The sequence below is a fragment of the Schistocerca serialis genome, chromosome 12, assembly GCF_023864345.2.
Source record: "Schistocerca serialis cubense isolate TAMUIC-IGC-003099 chromosome 12, iqSchSeri2.2, whole genome shotgun sequence".
NCBI lineage: Eukaryota > Metazoa > Arthropoda > Insecta > Orthoptera > Acrididae > Schistocerca > Schistocerca serialis.
The window spans coordinates 175,725,940-175,738,149 of record NC_064649.1 but is presented as its reverse complement, the minus strand read 5'-3'; positions in this window follow the sequence as shown (position 1 = coordinate 175,738,149).

The following is a 12,210-nucleotide window of genomic DNA, read 5'->3' as shown; positions in this document are numbered from 1 at the left end:
CAGGTTTACTGTATCCCTCTGATCTTCTTATTGACGATGAAGCACAGAAATTGCATCGGAATTAAATAAAAAAGGCACAATGCCGACTTAAGTACAAGAAGACTGACTCTTCTTACTGTCTATGTATTGAACCATTCCTGTGACACTAGTTATAGATTCCGATGCTTCACTTCAGGTTTACCGTATCCCTTGGACCTTCTTATTGACGATGAAACACAGAAATTGCATCGGAATTAAACACAAAAGCCACAATGCCGACTTAAGTACAAAAAGACTGACTCTTCTTACTGACTATGTTTTGAACCATTCCTGTGACACTAGTTATAGATTCCGATGCTCATTTCAGGTTTACTGTATCCCTCTGACCATCTTATTGACGATGAAACACAGAAATAGCATCGGAATTAAATACAAAAGGCACAATGCCGACGTAAGTACAAGAAGTCTGACCCTTTTTACTGACTATGTTTTGAACCATTCCTGTGACACTAGTTATAGATTCGGATGCTTCAGTTCCGGTTTACTGTATCCCTTGACCTTCTTATTGACGATGAAACACAGAAATTGCATCGGAATTAAATACAAAAAGCACAATGCCGACTTAAGTACAAGAAGACTGACTCTTCCTACTGTCTATGTTTTGAACCATTCCTGTGACACTAGTTATAGATTCCGATGCTTCACTTGAGGTTTACTGTTTCCCTTGGATCTTCGTATTGACGATGAAACACAGAAATTGCATCGGAATTAAATACTAAAGGCACAATGCCGGCCTAGACACAAGAAGACTGACTCTTCTTACTGACTTTGTTTGAACCATTCCTGTGACACTAGTTATAGATTCCGATGCTTCACTTCAGGTTTACTGTATCCCTTGGTCCTTCTTATTGACGATGAAACACAGTAATTGCATCGGAATTAAATACAAAAGGCATAATGCCGACTTAAGTACAAGAAGTCTGACTCTTCCTACTGTCTATATTTTGAACCATTCATGTGACACTAGTTATAGATTCCGATGCTTCACTTCAGGTTTACTGTATCCCTTGGATCTTCTTATTGACGATGAAACACAGAAATTGCATCGGAATTAAATACAAAAATCACAATGCTGACTTAAGTACATGAAGACCGACTCTCCCTACTGACTATGTTTAGAACCATTCCACTGACACTAGTTATAGATACCGATGCTTCACTTGAGGTTTACTGTATCCCTCTGACCTTCTTATTGACGATGAAACCCAGAAATTGCATCGAAATTAAATACAAAAGGCACAATGCCGACTTATGTACAAGAAGACTGACTCTTCCTACTGTCTATGTTTTGAACCATTCCTGTGACACTAGTTATAGATTCCGATGCTTCACTTCAGGTCTACTGTATCCCTCTGACCTTCTTATTGACGATGAAACACAGAAATTGCATCGGAATTAAATACAAAAGGCACAATGCCGACTTAACTAAAAGAAGACTGACTCTTCTTACTGACTATGTTTTGAACCATTCTTGTGACACTAGTTATAGATTCCGATGCTTCACTTCAGGTGCACTGTATCCCTTGGACTTTCTTATTGACGATGAAACACAGAAATTGCATCGGAATTAAATACAAAAGGCACAATGCCGACTTAAGTACAAGAAGACTGACTCTTCCTACTGTCTATGTTTTGAACCATTCCTGTGACACTAGTTATAGATTCCGATGCTTCACTTGAGGTTTACTGTTTCCCTTGGATCTTCTTATTGACGATGAAACACAGAAACTGCATCGGAATTAAATACAAAAGGAACAATGCCGGCCTAAACACAAGAAGACTGACTCTTCTAACTGACTTTGCTTTGAACCATTCCTGTGACACTAGTTATAGATTCCGATGCTTCACTTCAGGTTGACTGTATCCCTAGGACCTTCTTATTGACGATGAATCACAGAAATTGCATCGGAATTAAATACAAAAGGCACAATGCCGAGTTAAGTACATGAAGTCTGACTCTTCTTACTGTCTATGTTTTGAACCATTCCTGTGACACTAGTTACAGATTCCGATGCTACAATTCAGGTCTACTGTATTCCTTGGACCTTCTTATTGACGATGAAACACCCAAAATGCATCGGAATTATATACAAAAGGCACAATGCCGACTTAAGTACAAGAAGACTGACTCTTCATACTGTCTATGTTTAAAACCATTCCTGTGACACTAGTTATAGATTCCGATGCTTCACTCCAGGTTTACTGTATCCCTTGGATCTTCTTATTGACGATGAAACACAGAAATTGCATCGGAATGAAATAGAAAAGGCACAATGCCGACTTAAGTACAAGAAGACTGACTCTTCTTACTGTCTATGCTTTCAACCATTCCTGTGACACTAGTTATTGATTCCGATGCTTCACTCCAGGTTTACTGTATCCCTTGGACCTTCTTATTGACGATGAAACACAGAAATTGCATCGGAATTAAATACAAAAGCCACAATACCGACTTAAGTACAAGAAGACTGACTCTTCTTACTGTCTATGTTTTGAACCATTCCTGTGACACTAGTTATAGATTCCGATGCTTCACTTCAGGTTTACTGTATCCCTCTGAACTTGTTATTGACGATGAAACACAGAAGTTGCATCGGAATTAAATACAAAAGGCACAATGCCGACTTAAGTACAAGAAGACTGACTCTTCTTAGTGTCTATGTTTTGAACCATTCCTCTGACACTAGTTATAGATTCCTATGCTTAACTTCAGGTTTACCGTATCCCTTGGACCTTCTTATTGACGGTGAAACACAGAAATTGCATCGGAATTAAACACAAAAGGCACAATTCCGACTTAAGTACAAGAACACTGACTCTTCCTACGGTCTATGTTTTGAACCATTCCTGTGACACTAGTTATAGATTCCGATGCTTCAGTTGAGGTTTAATGTTTCCCTTGGATCTTCTTATAGACGATGAAACACAGAAATTGCATCGGAATCAAATACAAAAGGCACAATGCCGGCCTAAGCACAAGAAGACAGACTCTTCTTACTGTCTATGATTTTAACCATTCTATTGACACTAGTTATAGATTCCGATGCTTCACAACAGGTTTCCTGTATCCCTTGGACCCAGTTATTGACGATGAAACACAGAAATTGCATCGGAACTAAATAGAAAAGGCACAATGCCGACATAAGTACAAGAAGACTGACTCTTCTTACTGAATATGTTTTGAACCATTCCTGTGACACTAGTTATAGGTTCCGATGATTCACTTCAGGTTTACTGTATCCCTTGGACCTTCTTATCGATGATGAAACACAGAAATTGCATCGGAATTAAATACAAATGGCAAGATGCCGACTTAAGTACACGAAAACTGACTCTTCTTACTGTCTATGTTTTGAACAATTCCTGTGACACTAGTAATAGATTCCGATGCTACACTCCTGGTTTACTGTATCCCTTGGACCTTCGTATTGACGATGAAACACAGAAATTGCATCGGAATGAAATACAAAAGGCACAATACCGACATAAGGACAAGAATACTGACTCTTCTTACTGACTTTGCTTTGAACCACTCCTGTGACACTAGTTATAGATTCCGATGCATCACTTCAGGTTTACTGTATCTCTTGGACCTTCTTATTGATGATGAAACACAGAAATTGCATCGGAATTAAATACAAAAGGCACAATGCCGACTTAAGTACCAGAAGACTGACTCTTCCTACTGTCTATATTTTGAACCATTCATGTGACACTAGTTGTAGGTTCCGATGCTTCACTTCAGCTTTACTGTATCCCTTGGATCTTCTTATTAACGATGAGACACAGAAATTGCATCGGAATTAAATACAAAAGGCACAATGCCGACTTAAGTGCATGAAGACCGACTCTCCCTACTGACTATGTTTTGAACCATTCCTCTGACACTAGTTATAGATTCCGATGCCTCACTTGAGGTTTACTGTATCCCTTGGACCTTCTTATTGACGATGAAACACAGAAATTGCATCCGAATTAAATACAAAATGCACAAGGCCGACTTAAGTACAAGAAGACTAACTCTTCTTACTGTCTATGATTTGTACCATTACTGTGACACTTGTTATAGATTCCGATGCTTCACTCCAGGTTTACTGTATCCCTTGGACCTTCTTATTGACGATGAGGCACAGAAATTGCATCGGAGTTAAATACAAAAGGCACAATGCGACTTAGGTACAAGTAGACTGACTCTTCTTACTGTCTATGTTTTGTACCATTACTGTGACACTAGTTATAGATTCCGATGCTTCACTCCAGGTTTACTGTATCCCTTGGACCTTCTTATTGACGATGAGGCACAGAAATTGCATCGGAATTAAATACAAAAGGCACAATGCCGCTTAAGTACATGAAGACTGACTCTTCTTACTGGTTATGCTTTGAACCATTCCTGTGACACTAGTTATAGATTCCGATGCTTCACTTCAGGTTTACTGTATCCCTTGGACGTTCTTATTGACGATAAAAAACAGAAATTGCATCGGAGTTTATTACTAATGGCAAAATGCCGACTTAAGTACATGAAGACTGACTCTTCTTACTGTCTTTATTTTGAACCATTCCTGTGAGACTAGTTATAGATTCCGATGCTACACTCTAGGTTTACTGTATCCCTTGGACCATCTTATTGACGATGAAACACACAAATTGCATCGGAATTAAATTCAAAAGGCACAATGACGACTTAAGTACAAGAACACTGACTCTTCCTACTGTCTATGTTTTGAACCATTCCTGTGACACTAGTTATAGATAACGATGCTTCACTTAAGGTTTACTGTATCCCTTGGACCTTCTTGTTGACGATGAAACACAGAAATTGCATCGGAATTAAATAGAAAAGGCACAATGCCGACTTAAGTACAAGCCGACTGACTTTTCTTACTGTCTATGTTTTGAACCATTCCTGTGACACTAGTTATAGATTCCGATGCTTCACTTCAGGTTTACTGTATCCCTTGGACCTTCTTATTGACGATGAATCACAGTAATTGCATCGGAATTAAACACAAAAGGCACAATGCCGACTTAAGTACAAGAAGACTGACTCTGCCTACTGTCTATGTTTTGAACCATTCCTGTGATACTAGTTATAGATTCGGATGCTTCACTTCAGGTTACTGTATCCCTCTGCCCTTCGTATTGACGAGGAAACACAGAAATTGCATCGCAATTAAATACAAAAGGCAAAATGCGGACTTAGTACAAGAAGACTGACTCTTCTTACTGACTATGTTTTGAACAATTCCTGTGACACTAGATTTAGATTCCGATGCTTCACTTCAGGTTTACTGTATCCCTTGGAACTTCTTATTGACGATGAAACACAGAAATTGCATCGGAATTAAATACAAAAGGCACAATGCCGACTTAAGTACAAGAAGACTGACTCTTCTTACTGTCTGAGTTTTCAACCATTCCTGTGACACTAGATATAGATTCCGATGCTTCACTTCAGGTTTACTGTATCCCTTGGACCTTCTTATTGACGATGAAACACAGAAATTGCATCGGAATTAAACACAAAAGGCACAATGCCGACTTAAGTTCAAAATGACTGAAACTTCTTACTGACTATGTTCTTTGAACCGTTCCTGTGACACTAGTTATAGAATCGGATGCTTCACTTCAGGTATACTGTATCCCTCTGACCTTATTATTGACGATGAAACACAGAAATTGCATCGGAATTAAATACAAAAGGCACAATGCCGACTTAAGTACTTTAAAACTGATTCTTCTTACTGACTATGTTTTGAACCATTCTTGTGACACTAGTTATAGATATCGATGTTTCACTTCAGGTTTACTGTATCCCTTGGACCTTCTTATTGACGATGAAACACAGAAAATGCATCGGAATGAAATACAAGAGGCACAATGCCAACATAAGGACAAGAAGACTGACTCTACTTACTGACTTTGCTTTGAACCATTCCTGTGACACTAGTTATAGATTCCAACGCATCACTTTTGGTCTACTGTATCTCTTGGAGCTTCTTATTGATGATGAAACACAGAAATTGCATCGGAATTAAATACAAAAGGCACAATGCCGACTTAAGTACCAGAAGACTGACTCTTCCTACTGTCTATATTTTGAACCATTCCTGTGACACTAGTTATAGATTCCGATGCTACACTCCAGGTTTACTGTATCCCTTGGACCATCTTTTTGACGATGAAACACACAAATTGCATCGGAATTAAATACAAAAGGCACAATGCCGACTTTAGTACAAGAAACTGAATCTTCCTACTGTCTATGTTTTGAACCATTCCAGTGACACTAGTTATATATTCCGATGCTTCACTTCAGGTTTACTGTATCCCTCTGCCCTTCGTATTGACGATGAAACACAGAAATTGCATCGCAATTAAATACAAAAGGCACAATGCGGACTTAGTACAAGAAGACTGACTCTTCTTACTGACTATGTTTTGAACCATTCCTGTGACACTAGTTTTAGATTCGGATGCTTCACTTCAGGTTTACTGTATCCCTTGGACCTTCTTATTGACGATGAAACACAGAAATTGCATCGGAATTAAATACAAATGGCAAGATGCGACTTAAGTACACGAAAACTGACTCTTCTCACTGTCTATGTTTTGAACAATTCCTGTGACACTAGTAATAGATTCCGATGCTCCACTCTTGGTTTACTGTATCCCTTGGACCTTCGTATTGACGATGAAACACAGAAATTGCATCGGAATGAAATACAAGAGGCACAATGCCGACATAAGGACAAGAAGACTGACTCTACTTACTGACTTTGCTTTGAACCATTCCTGTGACACTAGTTATAGATTCCAACGCATCACTTTTGGTTTACTGTATCTCTTGGACCTTCTTATTGATGATGAAACACAGAAATTGCATCGGAATTAAATACAAAAGGCACAATGCCGACTTAACTACCAGAAGACTAACTCTTCCTACTGTCTATATTTTGAACCATTCATGTGACACTAGTTGTAGATTCCGATGCTTCACTTCAGGTTTACTGTATCCCTTGGATCTTTTTATTAACGATGAAACAAAGAAATTGCATCGAAATTAAATACAAAAGGCACAATGCCGACTTAAGTGCATGAAGACCGACTCTCCCTACTGACTATGTTTTGAACCATTCCTGTGACACTAGTTATAGATATCGATGCTTCAGTTCAGGTTTACTGTATCCCTTGGACCTTCTTATTGACGATGAAAAACAGAAATTTCATCGGAGTTTATAACAAAAGGCAAAATGCCGACTTAAGTTCATGAAGACTGACTCTTCTTACTGTCTATATTTTGAACCATTCCTGTGACACTAGTTATAGATTCCGATGCTACACTCCAGGTTTACTGTATCCCTTGGACCATCTTTTTGACGATGAAACACACAAATTGCATCGGAATTAAATACAAAAGGCACAATGCCGACTTAGTACAAGAAGACTGACTCTTCTTACTGACTATGTTTTGAACCATTCCTGTGACACTAGTTATAGATTCCGATGCTTCACTTCAGGTTTACTGTATCCCTCTGAACTTGTTAATGACGATGAAACACAGAAATTGCATCGGAATTAAATTGAAAAGGCACAATGCCGACTTAAGTACAAGACGACTGACTTTTCTTACTGTCTATGTTTTGAACCATTCCTGTGACACTAGTTATGGATTCCGATGCTTCACTTCAGGTTTACTGTATCCCTTGGACCTTCTTATTGACGATGAAACACAGAAATTGCATTGGAATTAAATACAGAACGCACAATGCTGGCTTAAGGACAAGAAGACTGACTCTTCCTACAGTCTATGCTTTGAACCATTCCTGTGACACTAGTTATAGATTCCGATGCTTCACTTCAGGTTTACTGTATCCCTCTGCCCTTCGTATTGACGATGAAACACAGAAATTGCATCGCAATTAAATACAAAAGGCACAATGCGGACTTAGTACAAAAAGACTGACTCTTCTTACTGTCTATGTTTTGAAACATTCCTTTGACACTAGTTATAGGTTCCGATGCTTCACTTCTGGTTCACTGTATCCCTCAGACCTCCTTATTGACGATGAAACACAGAAATTGCATCGGAATTAAATACAAAAGGCACAATACCGACATAAGTACAAGAAGACTGACTCTTCTTACTGTCTATGTTTAGAACTATTCCTGTGACACTAGTTATTGATTCCGACGCTTCACATCAGGTTTACTGTATCCCTTGGACCTTCTTATTGACGATGAAACACAGAAATTGCATCGGAATTAAATACAAAAGGCACAATGCCGACTTAAGTACAAGAAGAATGACTCTTCCTACTGTCAATCTTTTGAACCATTCCTGTGACACTAGTTATAGATTCCGATGCTTCACTTCAGGTTTACTGTATCCCTCTGATCTTGTTAATGACGATGAAACACAGAATTTGCTCGGAATTAAATACAAAAGGCACAATGCCGGCCTAAGCACAAGAAGACTGACTCTTCTTACTGTCTATGATTTTAACCATTTCATCGTCACTAGTTATAGATTCCGATGCTTCACTCCAGGTATACTGTATCCCTTGGACCCTGCTATTGACGATGAAACACAGAAATTGCATCGGAGTAAAATGGGAAAGGCACAATGCCGACATAAGTACAAGAAGACTGACTCTTCTTACTGACTATGTTTTGAACCATTCCTGTGACACTAGTTATAGATTCCGATGATTCACTTCAGGTTTACTGTATCCCTTGGACCTTCTTATTGACGATGAAACACAGAAATTGCATCGGAATTAAATAGAAAATGCAAGATGGCGACTTAAGTACACGAAGTCTGACTCTTCTTACTGTCTATGTTTTGAAAAATTCCTGTGACACTAGTTATGGATTCCGATGCTACACTCCAGGTTTACTGTATCCCTTGGACCTTCTTGTTGACGATGAAACACACAAATTGCATCGGAATTAAATACAAAATGCACAATGCCGACATAAGGACAAGAAGACTGACTCTTCTTACTGACTTTGCTTTGAACCATTCCTGTGACACTAGTTATAGATTCCGATGCTTCACTTCAGGGTTACTGTATCCCTTGGATCTTCTTATTGACGATGAAACACAGAGGTTGCATCGGAATTAAATACAAAAGGCACAATTCCGCCTTAAGTACATGAAGACCGACTCTCCCTACTGACTATGTTTTGAACCATTCCTCTGACACTCGTTATAGATTCTGATGCTTCTCTTGAGGTTTACTGTATCCCTTGGACCTTCTTATTGACGATGAAACACAGAAATTTGCTTCATAATTAACTACAAAAGGCACAATGACGACTTAAGTACAAGAAGACTAACTCTTCTTACTGTCTATGTTTTGAACCATTCCTGCTACACTAGTTATAGATTCCGATGCTTCACCTCAGGTTTACTGTATCCCTTGGACATTCTTATTGACGATGAAACACAGAAATTGCATCGGAATTAAATAAAAAAGTCAAAATGCCGATTTAAGTACACGAAGACAGACTCTTCTTGCTGTCTATGTTTTGAACCATTCCTGTGACACTAGTTATAGATTCCGATGCTACACTCCAGGTTTACTGTATTCCTTAGACCTTCTTGTTGACGATGAAACACAGAAATCGGATCGGAATTAATTACAAAAGGCACAATGCCGACTTAAGTACAAGAAGACTGACTCGTCTTACTGACTTTGTTTTGTACCATTCCTGTGACACTAGTTATAGATTCCGATGCTTCACTTCAGGTTTAGTGTATCCCTCTGACCTTCTTATTGACGATGAAACACAGAAATTGCATCGGAATTAAATAGAAAAGGCACAATGTCGACTTAAGTACAAGAAGACTGACTCTTTTTACTGTCTTTGTTTTGGACCATTCGTGTGACACTAGTTGTAGAATCCGATGCTGCACTCCAGGTTTACTGTATCCCTTGGACCTTCTAATTGACGATGAAACACAGAAATTGCTTCGGAATTAAATACAAAAGGCACAATGCCGACTTAAGTACAAGAAGAATGACTCTTGTTACTGACTATGTTTTGAACCATTCCTGTGACACTAGTTATAGATTCCGCAGCCTCACTTCACGTTTACTGTATCTCTTGGACCTGGTTATTGACGATGAAACACAGAAATTGCATCGGAATTAAATACAAAAGGCACAATGCGACTTAAGTACAAGAAGGCTGACTCTTCCTACTGTCTATGTTTTGAACCATTCCTGTGACACTAGTTATAGATTCCGATGCTTCACTTCAGGTTTACTGTATCCCTTGGACCTTCTTATTGACGATGAAACACAGAAATTGCATTGGAATTAAATACAGAACGCACAATGCTGGCTTAAGGACAAGAAGACTGACTCTTCCTACAGTCTATGCTTTGAACCATTCCTGTGACACTAGTTATAGATTCCGATGCTTCACTTCAGGTTTACTGTATCCCTCTGCACTTCGTATTGACGATGAAACACAGAAATTGCATCGGAATTAAATACAAAAGGCACAATGCCGACTTAAGTACCAGAAGACTAACTCTTCCTACTGTCTATATTTTGAACCATTCATGTGACACTAGTTGTAGATTCCGATGCTTCACTTCAGGTTTACTGTATCCCTTGGATCTTCTTATTAACGATGAAACAAAGAAATTGCATCGAAATTAAATACAAAAGGCACAATGCCGACTTAAGTGCATGAAGACCGACTCTCCCTACTGACTATGTTTGAACCATTCCTGTGACACTAGTTATAGATATCGATGCTTCACTTCAGGTTTACTGTATCCCTTGGACCTTCTTATTGACGATGAAAAACAGAAATTTCATCGGAGTTTATAACAAAAGGCAAAATGCCGACTTAAGTTCATGAAGACTGACTCTTCTTACTGTCTATATTTTGAACCATTCCTGTGACACTAGTTATAGATTCCGATGCTACACTCCAGGTTTACTGTATCCCTTGGACCATCTTTTTGACGATGAAACACACAAATTGCATCGGAATTAAATACAAAAGGCACAATGCCGACTTAGTACAAGAAGACTGACTCTTCTTACTGACTATGTTTTGAACCATTCCTGTGACACTAGTTATAGATTCCGATGCTTCACTTCAGGTTTACTGTATCCCTCTGAACTTGTTAATGACGATGAAACACAGAAATTGCATCGGAATTAAATAGAAAAGGCACAATGCCGACTTAAGTACAAGACGTGTGACTTTTCTTACTGTCTATGTTTTGAACCATTCCTGTGACACTAGTTATGGATTCCGATGCTTCACTTCAGGTTTACTGTATCCCTTGGACCTTCTTATTGACGATGAAACACAGAAATTGCATTGGAATTAAATACAGAACGCACAATGCTGGCTTAAGGACAAGAAGACTGACTCTTCCTACAGTCTATGCTTTGAACCATTCCTGTGACACTAGTTATAGATTCCGATGCTTCACTTCAGGTTTACTGTATCCCTCTGCCCTTCGTATTGACGATGAAACACAGAAATTGCATCGCAATTAAATACAAAAGGCACAATGCGGACTTAGTACAAGAAGACTGACTCTTCTTACTGTCTATGTTTTGAAACATTCCTTTGACACTAGTTATAGGTTCCGATGCTTCACTTCTGGTTCACTGTATCCCTCAGACCTCCTTATTGACGATGAAACACAGAAATTGCATCGGAATTAAATACAAAAGGCACAATACCGACATAAGTACAAGAAGACTGACTCTTCTTACTGTCTATGTTTAGAACTATTCCTGTGACACTGGTTATTGATTCCGACGCTTCACATCAGGTTTACTGTATCCCTTGGACCTTCTTATTGACGATGAAACACAGAAATTGCATCGGAATTAAATACAAAAGGCACAATGCCGACTTAAGTACAAGAAGAATGACTCTTCCTACTGTCAATCTTTTGAACCATTCCTGTGACACTAGTTATAGATTCCGATGCTTCACTTCAGGTTTACTGTATCCCTCTGATCTTGTTAATGACGATGAAACACAGAATTTGCTCGGAATTAAATACAAAAGGCACAAAGCCGGCCTAAGCACAAGAAGACTGACTCTTCTTACTGTCTATGATTTTAACCATTTCATCGTCACTAGTTATAGATTCCGATGCTTCACTCCAGGTATACTGTA